General features: G+C 47.2%; 1 long non-coding RNA gene across 1 annotated transcript; it reads left to right on the top strand.

Annotated features, from left to right (window-relative positions):
* Positions 1-7,109: 7,109 nt before the first annotated feature.
* Positions 7,110-14,794, top strand: LOC132318778 (uncharacterized). Its single transcript, XR_009484391.1, has 3 exons — positions 7,110-7,149; positions 7,696-7,799; positions 14,299-14,794. It is a non-coding gene; the product is annotated as an uncharacterized LOC132318778 (long non-coding RNA).
* Positions 14,795-15,714: the final 920 nt, after the last annotated feature.

The following is a 15,714-nucleotide window of genomic DNA, read 5'->3' as shown; positions in this document are numbered from 1 at the left end:
CTAGGTCCCAAAACCATTAGACACCGAACTCAAGCACTTCAAAGGGGACAGAGCTGAGCTTCAGTCTTCCCTCTGCAAAACAGGGGGAACCCCACATCCTTGTGGCACCCCGCAGGGGAGCCACAAGGACAAATCCCAGGACAGTGAAGTGACCAGTGGCTCCAGCGCTGGGGTCAGGGTGAGGGGGCAAAAAGGACCTCACAGCAGTGCCGAAACAAGCTGCTGTGAAGCGACACAGCACCTCCACTGCCACTTGGCTGGAAACAGAAACCCCACATGGAGCAGAGCTGATGGAAAGACTGAGACCTCTTGGCCTCCTCCTCCAGCACGTCCTCCCTGATCTCCAGGACCTGGGAGAGCCATCTCTTCTCCCCCTCCAGGCAGGGGTAGGAAGAAGGGTGTGCATGGTGCTCTGGGCATCGCACCCAAGCATTTTGCCCCCAGGCTTCATGCCCCAAGCTGTGGTTAGTCCTGGAGAGTCTGACCAGAAGGTGGCAGGCTCAACTCGTCCATGGATGATGGCTCTTCTGCAGGAGGGTCTGGCCTTGGGACAAAATCGCTGGTAACGCAGTTCTAACCCATCACCTCAAAAGGAAGCCAGACCATCGAAGTGCTGGAGGAAGAGAAGAAAAAGAGACTGTTTGAGCTTCTCTGAAAAGCAACCACAACTTGGGAGAACCATTTCTGCAATCAAGGACAATGCCTATTGGGGACACAGTCGCACTCAACACCGGGGCTAGCATGGGGAGAACGGCCAAGCTGGTATTGTGGGAGACTGTTTCTCTCTGCTCCCGTTTCAGATAACTAACACAAATCAATGGAGAGAAGGAATACGTCTGCATTTCCAGCCGTCCCTCCCTACCCCCGGCGTTCTGGTCCCTGGGAGAGCATTTGAAAAATTGCAATCGCTATAATTAGAAGTAACACTCACTTTCCAAGAGGAAACTGTGCAAAAGGTTGACTTCCTCTTTAATGCCATTTCAACCCGTTAACAGCTACATATCTGCAGCTCCAATGGTGAGGGGATTTGCTGAGCAGCAGTCTGGATCGCTAACAAGAAATGTTTCCTCCCACTTCGATGGGGATTACTCACTCCAGGTGCAAGACACCAGGTACCAAGATACAGAGGAGACCGTGATACTCTGTCTTCTCCCTCTGAAAAGAGCAGAGGCCAGAGGCATTTTCAGTTACTTGTTATCTGGTCACTATTACGCGTTGCCCCCCAAGGCTAATTAACACTGCTGCATACAGCACTGGCTTGGGAACGCCAAAGACATCAGGAATTTCATTGCTAGAACTTTCAACAGAGCTACAAGTCACAAGCAAGCTCCTTGTGATTCCATACAAGGAAATATTCACAACATACAATAAAAATAGCCTCCATCACTACACATTATAATCACATCAGGGAGTTTCCAATCTCTGCAGTAATAAATGATGCCCTCCCTCCTCACCAAAGCATTCACCCAGAGCACTCTGCAAACACTGATTAACCCTCCAGACACCCAAGGATGGGCTGCAGCGACTACAGCACAGACCACAGTCAGCAAAAAAGCACAGCAGGGAGTCAGTAGCAAAGCCTGGACGGTAATGACCATTTTCTCTTCTCCGACAATCTCAGTAACACAAGGCAAGTTTACAGTGTATCTTGCCCTTTCCAACCTTTCTGAAACCTTAAGGCCAAAAGAAACTGCTACGTTTTCTCCCCTTTCAGAGTTATTTTTGTGCTGAGCCCAGGAACTTGTGATGGATAAAAGCACCTCCAGAAAGGCGGTCAGCCTTAACTCAGAATTATCAAGAGGTAAAAAACTCCCCGCTCCCTTTGGCAGAGCATTCCAGTGGTTAAACCTCTCGCTGTTCAAACTGTTTGCCTTATTTCTAATTTGAACTCATCTGCATTTTGCATTCAGATGTTGGTCCTTACTAAGCCCTACTCTGCCACATTACAGGGCTACCTACTCCTGTGCAACATTATTCAGGCACCACAATCAAATCTTTTTGAGAAGCTGAAGGCAAAGGGCACTTTCATCTTTCATTGCAGAAAGACACCAGACTGGAAATGTTCCTCCGGCCACGGCAGCTCGCGATGACAGAGCCTTGAGAATTTCTGTAATGAACTTTCTCACTCAGACCCCCCAGCCCCTCATTAAATTCACCAAATAAACTCAGGTTCTCTTTCAAACCACCACTGAGATGAAGGACATTTCAGCAGTCAGCCCCAAGATGGTTTTCTTAAGACAGAATTAGGTTAGTTCATTTATCTACAAAAATCCCTTAAAAATAATTTTCCCAAACTTTTTCAGACAAGCAATCAGTCCACATTTTTTTCACTCATTTAAATCCAGCCTCAGAAGTCAGATGTGCCATCCACGTCGTTCGTTGCCTTTTACCCCCTCTGTAATGCCAGAATTAGATACATGAGTGTCAGCCCGAGCTGCTGATTCCTCCTGCCTCCCCAAAAAACATCTGCAAGGCAGTGAGTGGGTTTCTATGGAAGCCGTGGCTCCCATACAAGGCAACCGCTCCCCGGCCAGCGAAGGACAGCTGGAAAGGCTTGACCAAGTAAGAGATTTACTTGGCTGAGCATCATTTAATTCTCTGCAACGGGCGGGGAAAGGCAAAATACTCTCGGGTCACCTAAAAAAGCAAAATATCATCCTGTGTTGCTTGTTTCCAAAGGGTGCTTGAGTTTCTGCAAATGTCACGCTCGCCCCCAGACAAGTAGGGAAGAAACTCTGTCTGGTGGTAAGTTAAACGTCTTCCCTTCTCCCACTCACTTCAGAGGGAAGAGTGCCTTGGAGGGGTAAGTTCCTCCACCAAATCTGCAGGTGTTTGCTTCATGGGTTGCACCCTTCCCTTATAGCAAGCCTGCACCGCCGGGTGCAGGCAGGTACAGGCTCCTCTGCAGCAAAGCTGAGCATCAGCTCGTGCCCGCCGCCGAGCTGCAGCTGGCAGGCAGCGTGCAGGACCCCGGGGAAGCTCAGGTCACGCCGCACGTGCCTGTGCAGACCTGGCCTGGTGGTGTTTTGAAAGGGAAAGGCGATTGCACATGTCAGGCAGATTAGAAGGTGACAGATAGACGGACAGGCAGGCAGGCTGCCTTTTAAATAGCCTTCATATTTTTCCCATGACATCTGTCTGCAAGCGTTTAAATTATGATTCTTACTCAGAGCTTTGAAAGGATTTAAAATGCTTAAATCCCTGTTAAAAACTAAACTACCAAAGCTTGGCTGGATAGTACATTTTTTTAATCCATAATGAAAGAAGTGTGCTGCATTTTAAGGGCTGCAGAGCTCTCATGTAAATACCCTGCAAACACTGAGCTCCTCCTAATGATCAACCTGCTACAGAAGTGGTTTGGTGTCAGATTCAGATCCTGGCTATATCACAGCTGTGCTGATGCGAGTCCGCCGAAACTCTCCCCTCCTTCTGGGTGAGGGATCAGAGCCTGGATATGCAGTTTGTCCTGTTTTGAGACACTACACAAGCATTAACTTTGATGGAGAGAGCCCAGATGCTGGCAGGGATATGGGAGAAATCATTTCGCTGCCTCTCACCCCAGTGAGTGCAGGCAGAGAGCAGCAAGTCCCAGAGCTAAATGCTTTCGGCAGGACAAGCTGCTGTGACCCCCCAAGCAACAGCTGTGCATTGTATCTGCTCTGCTTCCCCTACCCCTAACTGTGGCAGCAAGAGGCTCCCGCGGTGCCCAGCAGCCTGCTAAGATGCCAAGCACTGTTGGGGTGCTCTCCAGCTGCGGCTGGGTCCAGGGGGTCTCCATGTGAGCAGGAAGCAAGAGGGTCTTCAGCTCCCCGAGCTGCAGTAGCCCTGCCAGTCCCCCCATGCCCAGACACGAGGGGGACATTGCAGGCGAGGCAGGTTCCCAAGAGCGTCACTAGTCCAAGCCTTTGGAAAAGCCCATTCATAGCACAAAACACAGACGATAAAGTCCCAGGGGAGACCTTCAGTTCCCGTTAGCCTTTAATTATCATCCTCTTCAAGACAGACAGTTTAACTTCCACCTTCCCATGCTGAGCATAGCCCACTGTCTGCAGGAACTGCACTGCTCGCAGGCAAGCCTGGAACTTCCCAGCTCCTGGCCAAAAACTGAAGCATGGCCAGAGCATGAGTAAGCACATCACCATAGCAGCTCTGAGACCATCGCCCTACCCATTGCCTGTACTCCTGCCCTTTGCTGACTCTCGTGCTATACCGTGGGAGAGGAAGCTCCATTATGGTTTATCTAAAACTGTTGCGCTCTGGTGGGGAATTACAGAGGGGGATCTACCAAGGAGGGTGAAATAAGGGACAGGGCTCCACCCCTGCCAGCAGCAAAGCCCTGTGCCACGGGGACACCCTTGCCACGGGGACATCCCCGCTGGAGGAACGTGATCGCTGCCAGATGCAGTGCCTGTTCCCCATCCAGCCTGCAGCTGGATCTCATTGCCGGGGAAAAGCTTCTGACTTCTGACTATTCTGTTTACCCTGCTAAAGACCATAATCATTCTGCTAATTGTTTGGGTTTGTTTGGGTTTTTTTAGCAAGCTCCTATTTTTGTGAGCCCATGTGCTGCGCTCCCTCTGCTGGCAGGCTCACTTGGGCTGGAGGAGAGGCTGCTGGGGAAGGGGAAACCCAAATCCCCGCTCCAACTGCCTGCAAAAAGTCACACCACAAACCCTTCCCAGGCGCTGGCTTCGCTAAATATGAGCGTTAAGACCTACGAGTGGCATTCTTCTGCCAGCTTTATTCCTCACGGCCTGATTATATTGAGTCTTGTCAACAAAAAGAAATGGGTGGCTTGGTAAAATTCAGGTAACCTTTGCTTTAGATGGAGCAAATCTTACACTTGAAAGTCATGTCCACAGCAAAGAGACGAGCTTGTATTGTTGATGATGGTTTTGAGCTGCGGTGTTCAAAGGAAGATCCTCAGCATAAGTGATTACACCCATGACAAATTGTGAGCAAAAACATGAAAGCAGATCTTGAAAATCTTGACTATAGAAAACCTCCTAAATGGCAAGAAGCATCTCCCAAGGAGAAAGAAGGGGATGCTTCAGAAAGGCGCCTTCCTGAGCCCCGTGCCAGGAAACACACTTCACAGCAGAATTTCAACGGCATGTTCTCCGACTTCAGGCTGCATTTTTGTTTTGTGCATGTGACAGACAACCATTAAACATGCCACGACACAGCACAGACGGCTCATCGCCACTGTAAGCAGTGGCTGTGACATGCCTCGCGCTTCTCTGCCCCATCACACGGCACAAGTGCTGCCAACTTGTCCAGCCCAGCACCGCGACTCACGTCCATCTCAGACAGCAGCACTGCGGCTGCTCGGGCACGAATGGGAAGTGTTAAAAACTCTACCAGCGGATTGATGGATATTTGGGAGTGGAGGCAGGACCCTGGGGGTCAAACTCTGCCTCAGGACTCACACAGCCTTAGGGTCCCAGCTTTATGCAAGCCTAAAAATGACGCCACAGCACCCTGTTTTCCCGTGGGGTCCTTATTTTCTTCGATAACTTGGGCAAAGCCCAGTGCAAGGAAGTCCCTTATGCTTCAGAGAGAATTCCTCATACACGGAACCGCTATTGAGAGCCTCGCAGCCGCCTCCCCTTTGTGAACGGGATTAAGCCTGGGGTCTTGCAGCACTTACAGTGCTACTTTCATCATCAGAACTGCAGAGAAATCTTTTGATGGGCATTAGTATAAACCAGCAGCCAAGTCATTAACCAAAGAGTAGGGGAGTTTTTCATCAACTCTATTCAGTAGGAAAGTTAGGAAATGGTAAGGGACCTCTTAAAATCAGCCAAATAAAAGGCAAGACATCCCCCCATATAGATACTTTCTTGCTAAAACTATTAATAAACATTGCGTCAATCTCTGAAGGTCAAAGCAATCTTTTTCCCTAGTGGAAACTCTTACGGAGATTTTTGAGCTGCATTTTATGCCTAAATGTGCTTCTTTAATGAGTGCAATTTTCACAGAATCACGAAATCATTAAGGTTGGAAAAGACCTGTAAGATCATCAAGTACAACCATCAACCCAACACCACAATGCCCACTAACATCTGCTCAGGTAAAACGCATTGTTGTACATTTGCTTTCTTCCATGGTTTTATTATACCTATTTGGCTGATGCTGCCCAGCCAAAAGAAATGAAAGAAGCTGGGAAATTATTTAAAAAGTAGAGTTCCTGAACATATTTGTCTTCATAATTAGAAAAACCCCACAGCCATACATTTACTGAGAGTTCACTGTACACCTTTTCCTAATATAAAAAAACACTTAACTAACATGAAAAAACTTAATTCTGCTAGACAAGCCATTTGCTTCCAACTATCAGATGCAAAAGACAACCAAGAGGGCTGTGAACTGCCCAACGGGACGCAAAGGCTGCCTGACAGAGACACCCTGCGCCAGAGCCTCTGAACAAAAGTGCCCCACAGCTGGGGCACGGAGCAGGGAGTCAAGGACACTCCATACAGCCCAGGCCTGCAAGCACAAGCCACTAGTGAAAACCTCTCTAAAATTTAAACTCCAGTACACAGTAAATTAAACTATACAGAGTGGCTCATATCTCTGCTGGCAATGACAGGGCAGTGGAGAGAGCGATAGATGAGAAAAATTCAAATGAGTTTGCCCATGAAAATACTGATAATCATGAAATATTATTGCTGCAAAGTGCCAAGAGATGCCTGACGAGCAGGGCCACCACGCTGAGGCCTGCGCAGGGCTGAGGGGCGGCCTGCCATGCCTGAGCCCAAAAACCTTCATTATTATTATTATCAGGATCACGATAAAGGCTCCAGAGGAGTTCAAGGGACCAGCCCGGGGGACCAGCGGGGTAGGCCAGGTGACCAGGCGCCAGAGAGGGCCGGGCCGGACCTTACCCCAGCACCCACCGCCATTTCCCCCCGCACCGCCGCCATTTGCCCCACGCCCCTAGCAACCGCCCCTTTAGCAACGCCGAGCCACGCCCCTTCAACCACGCCCCTTCTTTATAACCACGCCCTCAGTCACGCCCCTCCGCCGGTCGGCAGCGCTCTGCCTGGGGGGCCCGGCCGCTGTCACGTGGCCGCGTTGCCTAGCAGCGCCGTAACCATGGCGGCGGGCGCAGGCCGCGGCGGGTCGCGCAGGCGGGAAGGGGGACGGGTAAGAGCGGCCGTCGGGGACGGGGGGACCGACACCCCCAGCCGGCCTTGGGGGACCGGCCGGCGGGACAGAGGTCACGGTGAGGGGCGCCGAGGCCGCCCGGTCCAGCGCGCTTCCGCCCCCGAGGCCCTGAGGCCTCCTTGCAGTGCCCTGAAGCAAGGGAGGGAGGAGGGGGAGCGAGGAGGGGAGAGGAGGGGAACCCCTGACAGAAAACAACCCCTTTGGGGCCGGGGACACCCCAAGTCTGCTTCGCTGAGCGCCGCGGTGGGCTGGCCAGAAGGGACTAGCGCTGTTACAGTGTCTAGACCTCAAAGGAAACCCCAAATCTGTGTGTGGGGAAGGCAGGCCGTGGGGCGGCAGGGCAGGCCGCGGCCCTCACACGGATCCCGGCCAGAGCTGCCAGCCGGGGGGGCGGGGGGGGCGAGGAGGGGTGTTGCACGGCGCTGCTGTGCCGTGGTCCGGGGCGACAGGTCCCGTCCCCAAAAAGGCGCTTCCTTTTTGTCTCTTTTTACATACATATATCGTCTACATAACGGTGGGCAACAGCCTCTGCAGTTACGCAGCGTTCCAGCCCAATGCTGGCGGCAGGGAGAGGTCCCCGCGATGCCTTTTCCCAGGACACTGAACTGTGAGATATCAGGATGCAAAAGGTAATTCCCCAACGATTTTGAACCAGGCTGCATTCCTTGATCTGTGATTTTTTTCCCAGGCCTTCCTGGGGAAAAAGATAATTAAATATATATATATATATATATTTCAGGCCTATTTCTTCAGTGTCCATAAGAAATTGGACTCGTGGTGTTGGAACCCAAACGCCTGCTCTTGGGGTTATTCTCAGGCAGAGTTAGCACCACCTGAGTCAACAGAGAAGCCCGTGAGGTTGCCTGTGGTTGGCTCCAGCAATGTGTTAGTTACAGAGTTTTTCTAGAGAGCTTTGCTGGGTTTGGGTTTTTTTTCTGAGGCCTGTCATGTTTTATTTAGGAGATGTACTTACTATAAAGGCTTTGTGAGACTAGAAGGGGCTTTTTGCTGTCAAGAGCAACATCACAAAAATTGGATTTCTGCAGCTCTCTTCTCATACCCTATTCCTTCTCTATTATTGTTAGGTAATTACGTAATGTTAAAAGAACCCTAAGCAGAAAATGTAGGAAGACACAATCTTTGCTCCCAAAACCTACCGTTCTGAGTTACAGAAACAAGAGAGTGAGTGACAGGTGGCAAATGACAGGCCGGGGAGAAGGCTAAAAGAGATCTTTAATTCTATCAATTTAATGAGTTCCTTCCTTATCAGCTTCAGCCCTTGTCCAGTTCTGCTAAGTGGCTTTTCTTAGAGATCGAATGACTATGAATTAGTGTGTGGCAGCTCCTTTTGTTACACAGCTGACCAGATTTTCAACAGTTCAATCTCTCAAGAGCTGAGCTGTTTTCAAAGCGTGGCCGCTAAAGCAAGCATGCAGATGGCAGCTGAGCTCTTCTGAAAATCAAGCCTTGTGCAGGGGCCACGGGGCCTGCACCCATCCAGGCAATACCCAGGGCCTCACAGGGTGCCTCCAAGAAGTTTTCACCCTGATACTTCCCTGGGGTGGAAAACCAGCTGTGGGAGCCGAGACAGCAACGATGCTCACACTGGGAGCCTGTGTTCCGATGGAACTTGTGTGGCCGCATCCATACGGAAGCAGCAGCGATCCAGACTGTCTTGGGAGGTATTCTGCACTACCTTGGGAGTTGTGATACAGTGTTTTGGTAGAAATCCATCTTTTCTTCATTTGCAGAAGTGTTTTCTGTCTGGGAGTGCAGTGCACTGAAGCAATCCTTGCTCTCCACTCTTCTGCCCAGGGAATGGATCTAGCTCAGGAAAGGCATCTGTGGGAATAACCTTAGCCCCAGGTCTTCCTGCTCCAGGGCTCTGATAACTTGGGTGCAGAACAAGGACCTCACTTGTCTCATTTCTACCATCATGAAAACCAATGTTGTTTTACCCTGGACCACACAAATACCAGGGGCTGACCTCCTCTTGAGAAACTAGATAAGCGCTAAACCTCAATGTGCAACTATTTGTAGAGCTTTAACCCACACAAAGGCCACTTCCATCAGCAAAGAGAAACCTTGAAACTAAAAAGCCAAACTGCAGGTGGACGTTGTTTATTAGGCAAGGGTACTTTTTTTCCCCCAGCAGATTTGAAATTGAGTTGTGTGTTACAAATTGCAAATGTAAAACGTGACTATATTTATTCCTATTTGTCTTGTCCATAATATTTTCTTAGTGATGAAAAAGCTGTTTCTTGCTTTTCTACAGAAGTCAGGAAATGAAGCCACATTTTGCATGGAAGACAAAGGCACACAGCACATTTCACATACACAAGGACAGGTAGGGCAGATGCCGCTGAAGCAAGGGACCTTTCGAGCCACACAGCTGAGTGGGGTTTTTTTCCCCTCTGAGACTCATCCCTCTGGTGCTTAGGTGACACTTAGCAGGAAAATATATTTCAGTTTTGTAGCAGGAGTTGACAGCATTGATGCATTACTGCATTTGGAGAGTTAAGATACATGAACAGGCAGCTAGATCTGCACTGGCTCTGATTAAATTAAGTACTGTCGAGTCAGTCTCCTGAATTTCTGTTCACGAGTAACAAATAGTAGAGAGGTGAAAGCCTGCATTTTGTTACAAGCTCACCAGTATAACTTTTTAATGAACTACTTATGAGCGAGCCTTATGAATAACTATTTTACTCTGAGTTTGGATTTGTTTAAGGGCAATGAGTGATAGAAATTTAAGATTTTTCAGCTTCATATGGCTACTGACCTGAACTTAACTGCTTCAAAGCTATATAAATTAGCTGAAAATAGTCTGAGCTCCATTTCCTATACAGTAAAAGAAGCACGGCCATAGATTCTGTGCAGAAATGCACAGGCACCTTCACTGAAAGTATGCCAAATACATATATATATATATATTCACACACACAAATGTGTACACAAATTCTGTAGGTGCATCCGTTTGCATTATTTGTGTGCAGTTAACTTGAAGTGTATTCAAAACTGTAGCAAATGACTGGCTAGAACTGAAACTGTTTTCATTTGCAGTTACAGTACGCACACGCTATCACAGCAATCACACAAGGCTGTGCACATGCAGCCTTCTTAGAAACCACCGCATACAACTTCTGTTGAGGCAAAGAGGTGTTGTGCTGGTGCCTTTGAACCTGTACACCACATCAAGAGTGAAAGGAAAATAACACGCCAAGGACCTCAATAAATGTGGATTATCTTGTTTACTGTAACCACTTAAAAATGGCAAAGAAAGCCTTGAGTTCTGCAGAAGTCGAGTACTTTGCCCTATTTCTATAATAAGGCCTTCCCCTGCGTTGCCTGCTCCCCACATGATGTGTCGTGAGTTAAACAGGACTCAGAGTAGGTGGAGCCTTCACCAGACAGCTCCATAAGAGTTCAAAACTTTCAGTTCCTCAACAGGTTTTGTAACAACAACACCCTGAAGCAAGAGATTACGAGACAGCTTGGCTGTGTTTAGTCATGAGCCACAGAGGCTTCAGACAGAGCTCCCAGAGTTGTTCATCGTTGCGTGTGCTGCTCCTCTGGCAGCAGAGGCAGAGAAAGCAGAAGCAGTTCATGGTATATTAAACCGGTAGAAAGATATACTCTTAGATATGTCTGACATCCCACTTGCAGAGTCCAATGTCATCCTTAAAACCACTTCCTCCTTCTCGTCAGCAGCATCCTGTGTGATTTCCTGCGTTGCTTTGTACAAGCAACACAAATGAAAGGATTCCTCATTTATAGAAAGCCATTTTCGCTCTTTAGCAGCTTTTCTTTTAAATCTACTTACAAACCCCCTCTTTAAAGCGGCTTTGTAACAGGTTTTCTTTTTTTCTTTCCTTTTTTCCCCTGGAATTCAAATGATTTCTCCCTACAGTCAAAATAATTTCCTGGCTTTTTGTTGTTGGTGTTGGGTTTTGGGTTTTCTTCATGCAGTTATTGTTGACATAGAAACCCCAAAATTCACTATTTCTGTTACAAAATATATTTTCCAAGATACAGCAGAGTGAAGTTTTTATTGCATGCACAAGAGCTAATTTTTCACTTAAATCACTTCCTGATCTTAATAACTACAAACATCTTGGGCTTTATTTCAAAAATAAATTAATTTCCTTTCCATCCTCATCCAAAATCCACTGTGAAGAGCAAATGTATTCAGAGTCATTTGCATGCACCATGCACCACTCCTACTATTGTTAGGGTATCACTCCCTCCCACAGGCACGTAAAGCTGCTTACTCAATGCTTGAGGCCAAACTCTAATACTACTTTGATGGATCCTAAATTGGGGTAAGTTGGCATCTTCTGGCAGCTCCTGAAGCTGAGCTTTGGCAGAAATTTAACCTTTACACTCATTTAGATTCTTATAGTCTCACTTAAACTGCCACCCACCTTCCATTGTGTGTTATAAACCCTCCAAACACCCTAAACTTTCTTCTTTTGTATTAATATGTAAATTAAATCAATTTACCTTCCTGCTAGTCATGTTCATCAGGGTACAAATCAATCTAAGGAGAACCCAGCTGAGGCAAAGGCAGACTGCTTATACTCCACCATATCACCGTGCTCTGAACATGTTATTCCCTGTGTCTTGTTGGCTTCTCTGCTTAGAATCAAATCAATTTACTCAATCATCTCTTTTGTTATTAAGAACATTGTCAATGAAATAAACCCAAGGATCTTTGTAGCATAGACAAAGTCAGAGGCTTGTTAGCACTGTGGGGACCAAACTCATTTGTTGCTCCTGACCAGCAGCATTTCCTGTGATAAGAATAGTTTCTGGTTACCACAGGCTGTCACATATTTATGCACAAATTCCAGCTTCTGAGAACTAAGTGGGTATGCCTTGGGCTGCTCTTCGTGTGAAACTTAACAGGTTTGGTTCACACGGCTTGGTGAAAAACAATCTCGGCTCCCGTAGTTCGTCCATGTGTTTGTACTCATTCTCCCCGGGTCTTTCAGCTCCGGCAGGCACCTCACCACATTTCAGCCATAATATCTGTGTTTAATCCACCTTTAGTATATTTTTCACCTGCAGCCATTGGCCACCTTGTGTTAATCTGCAGTCAGTTCTGTTTTACACTGAGGGTTGAAACCAGGAGCTAGACTTCAGATTTTATTCTAGAATACTGGTATGACTCCAAGGAACCTGTTTCGGTAGCAACAAGCTAAATTCAACAGTAGTTTCTATTTTACACAGACTGTTTTCAGAAGTTGTTGACCTAACTCTGCCTGTCTGGGCTTCTCTGTCGTGACGACATCCTAAATGTGAGACCCCTGTGTTTGTGTGGCAGTCCTTTATTCCAGAGCTGTGGTTTCTCAAGGTCGGGATTCTGGCCAGTGCTCCCCAGCTGCCGTCCATGCTACAGGTACATGTCAGCAGCAGCAAGTGATGAGCATAAGAACTCTCCAAGTCACAGTTTTAATATAGGTGCTGACATTTGCAATCTTTAGTCAGCTAATTACCCTTTGTGGCCTCAGTAAAATGAGGATTGTGCTACTTGGGATCTTCCCAGGCCTCTTATAAGGATCAGTTGGTTAATGTGTGTGGAAGGTTAGAAATATATATGATGCTTTCTGAACAACAGATGTATTGGGATTTCTTGATTGTCCGAGTATTTGATGTCCCGTGGCTTGTACCTTCTCCATCGCTTTCAGCCAGAAGTAATCAGCGGACGCGAGGCAGTATCTAGCATCTTTGCACTTTTTATACTTGGCAAGGTCGTGGCAGCCTTTTGTGGCTTTGACTCACGCTGCAGCTGGGACGGTCACTGGTGACCTCGGTGTTTGGACTGAGATTGAACGGCAGTTCCAGGAATGCTGCCTGGCCTGGCCTCCCCGCTGGTGTGAACTGTGGAGCTGCGCTGACTTACTCTGGCCAGTGCCTGGCCACCTAGTTCCTTCTGTAGATTTCCATTTGTTTTAGGTCACAGACTGCCTTGGAATTGAGGAGGGCCATGAATCTCTCAAGATACATTTGACAAGCTGACATGGTCTGAGCTACTAAAACAAAACACAAGCCATGGCAGACTTTTCCTGTGATCCCTGAACATTTACAATCTTTCTGTTTTACTGTGCAGGTGAAATTATTCCCTGTTAAGTTGTGTTTTTGCTGCAGGTATTCTGCTTCCATCCAGAGACAGCTTTTCTCAGAAATTGAAAACACCGTTCTTTAATCAACTGAATTGGACTTTGAATCTCATGAAGTGGCAGGGACTAAGTACACTGTGTCTGTAATGCCCCATCTGTCTTCTGTGAAGCTGTACCGAGCGCAGCCGGAAGACCTTTGGGCTCATCTAAAACCGTTACACTCGAATGAAACCTGAACTAAAAATAGTGATTACTGGAAAACAAAGGGGACAACCTGACCCCACAGTTGGCAGTCTTAGCGCAACAGCAGTGATATGTAATTGTCTGCATATTTCTAAACTACACTTGAGAACAGCTTCCAGGCGCTTCCAAGTAGAGATGCACACACAGCTCTGGCAGATGGTTTCTTCTTGCAGGAGGGAGGGCTTCTTGGACTATCCAGGCCCCATCCCAAATACCGCCTAGGCTGTTTGGCATATTGCAGCTCAACTACCTGCAAAAGCTGTCAAGTGGACCAGACCTGACTCTTTTCCCTGACAGCAGAGGATTTGAACAAAACAGTGAAACTCTAAATAACCCTGATAAAAGGAGACTGGGTCATTGTAAGAGTGAAGCCCTATGCGGTGGTAGAAATCCCACTGTAGGTCAGGGTCCTGTATTATTAGGCAGTGAACAGATGTCCTGCGATCAAGGTGGAAAAAACAGGCATAATATGAGAAATGACAAAGATTTGAGTTTGCTAGGGTTAAAGACAGGTCAGCATCAAAGCCACAAGCAAGTTGCATACCTTCTGAGCCTGAAAGCAATACTTCTATTCACTGGCCATACTAAAGAAGCTATTGGTACCATAAATTAGTACTAATGTCAGTGAGATCTCTTCTAGCCGCTCCCTTGGCCAGATGGCCTTCATATTTTTTCATGCAAAGTATACCAGGTAACTCAAGAAACCTCTGTCCTCATACACAAACATAATTCTCCTGTCATCTCCCTCTTTTTTCTGCTTTAGGTTGCTTTGCAATTCACAGCTGAAATAAAGATGACTTCAGGACAGAGAGATCCATACACACAGAGGACTATTCCCAAACCAAAAGCATCCCTCCATTTAACACAGCCCAAGAGAGGGCGAGGTATCTGGTATTCGCCAAGTCCATTGCTGAGAAAATGAAAACCATGCTGGCCTCCCACATCTTCGTGATGGATAACAGTTACTTCAGAGAAGCCAAGCCTAGCACAGACAAAGAGGAAAAGAAAGAGGCCAGGGTCTTCAGGCTGCTCAGAGCTTCAGAAGCTCGCAATCACCTCGAAACCTGAGACTCCGCTATCAGGAGCTGGGGATGAGTTAATCACCAGAGGATCTCTCAGCAGGGATCAGGCTGTAGCAGTGAGAGGAAGGGCTAATGAATGCAGTGTATCAACCAGACTGGTTCAGCCTATCCTGAAATGTCACTTTTCAGATGTTCTTTGTATGATTAGAACCAGGAAGAGCAGAAATAAAAAGTACATTTCTTTTTTCTCCTTGTGTTCAAATTTCTCCACTGCTTTTCATGGGGGGCACCCTCTAATCTGTGCAGTGAAATGGCATTAAACTGAGGGAACACATTTCAACAATTATCATAGACGTTTGCATGCAGCAAAATTCTTTTGCCTTACATTAGAGAAGACATGAAATTTGAAGTGGAAGTTTGTACCACAATTCTACGGTCCTTTATACCAGGTTTGAGCACTACTGGATCATTTAGCAGGACAAATTCAATCCAGATCATGCCTGGGCACACAATTACGTTTCTGTTGAATTAGCCAGAGTACATAATACGGCGTTTATGCTGGCTTTATGCCGGCAGCAGGAAGAAAGACAATATCTAATCTGGCATAAAGCCTACCAATACAGACTTAATGTCATAACTTTTTGAACAATTTTGAATGGGATCAGTGCTTTGGGTTGTGTGGTCTAGCATTTTGTATCCAGGAGCCCTACAGCCAGATTTCCTGTATCATCAACCCATGACCATTTTTGCAGTGTTTGAAGTGTCTGTTTCTCCATAAAATTTTCTCTTATTATGCCTCCTCACATGAGCCCCTTGTCCCATTTGAGGTTCTGGTTCTAGTCCATTATAGCGCTGTACTATATGTAACACGTATTCAGCACCTCTCTCACAACAGCCTTTCACTGTTGCTCCCAAGGTCCTGCAGAATTGTACGTACATGTAATTGTGTGTAAATTTTGTAATACAAATATCACAGCTGTTTGTTCGACTGGACAAATGGATGCACGCTAGCTGTCATTTGCTTGCGCAATGACTATAATGTTGCCCGTGCAGCCATGGGAACTGTCAGCGCCGATCTCTCAATCCATCTTTCTAATGGTCATTAGTGGCATCTGATTTCTGAAGGGACAGATGCTTCTGCGTGTCTCCATAATACA

Source organism: Gavia stellata, chromosome 20 (assembly GCF_030936135.1).
Source record: "Gavia stellata isolate bGavSte3 chromosome 20, bGavSte3.hap2, whole genome shotgun sequence".
NCBI classification, from domain to species: Eukaryota; Metazoa; Chordata; class Aves; order Gaviiformes; family Gaviidae; genus Gavia; species Gavia stellata.
Note: the sequence above shows the minus strand (reverse complement) of the source record. Positions and strands in the feature narration are given on the sequence as shown.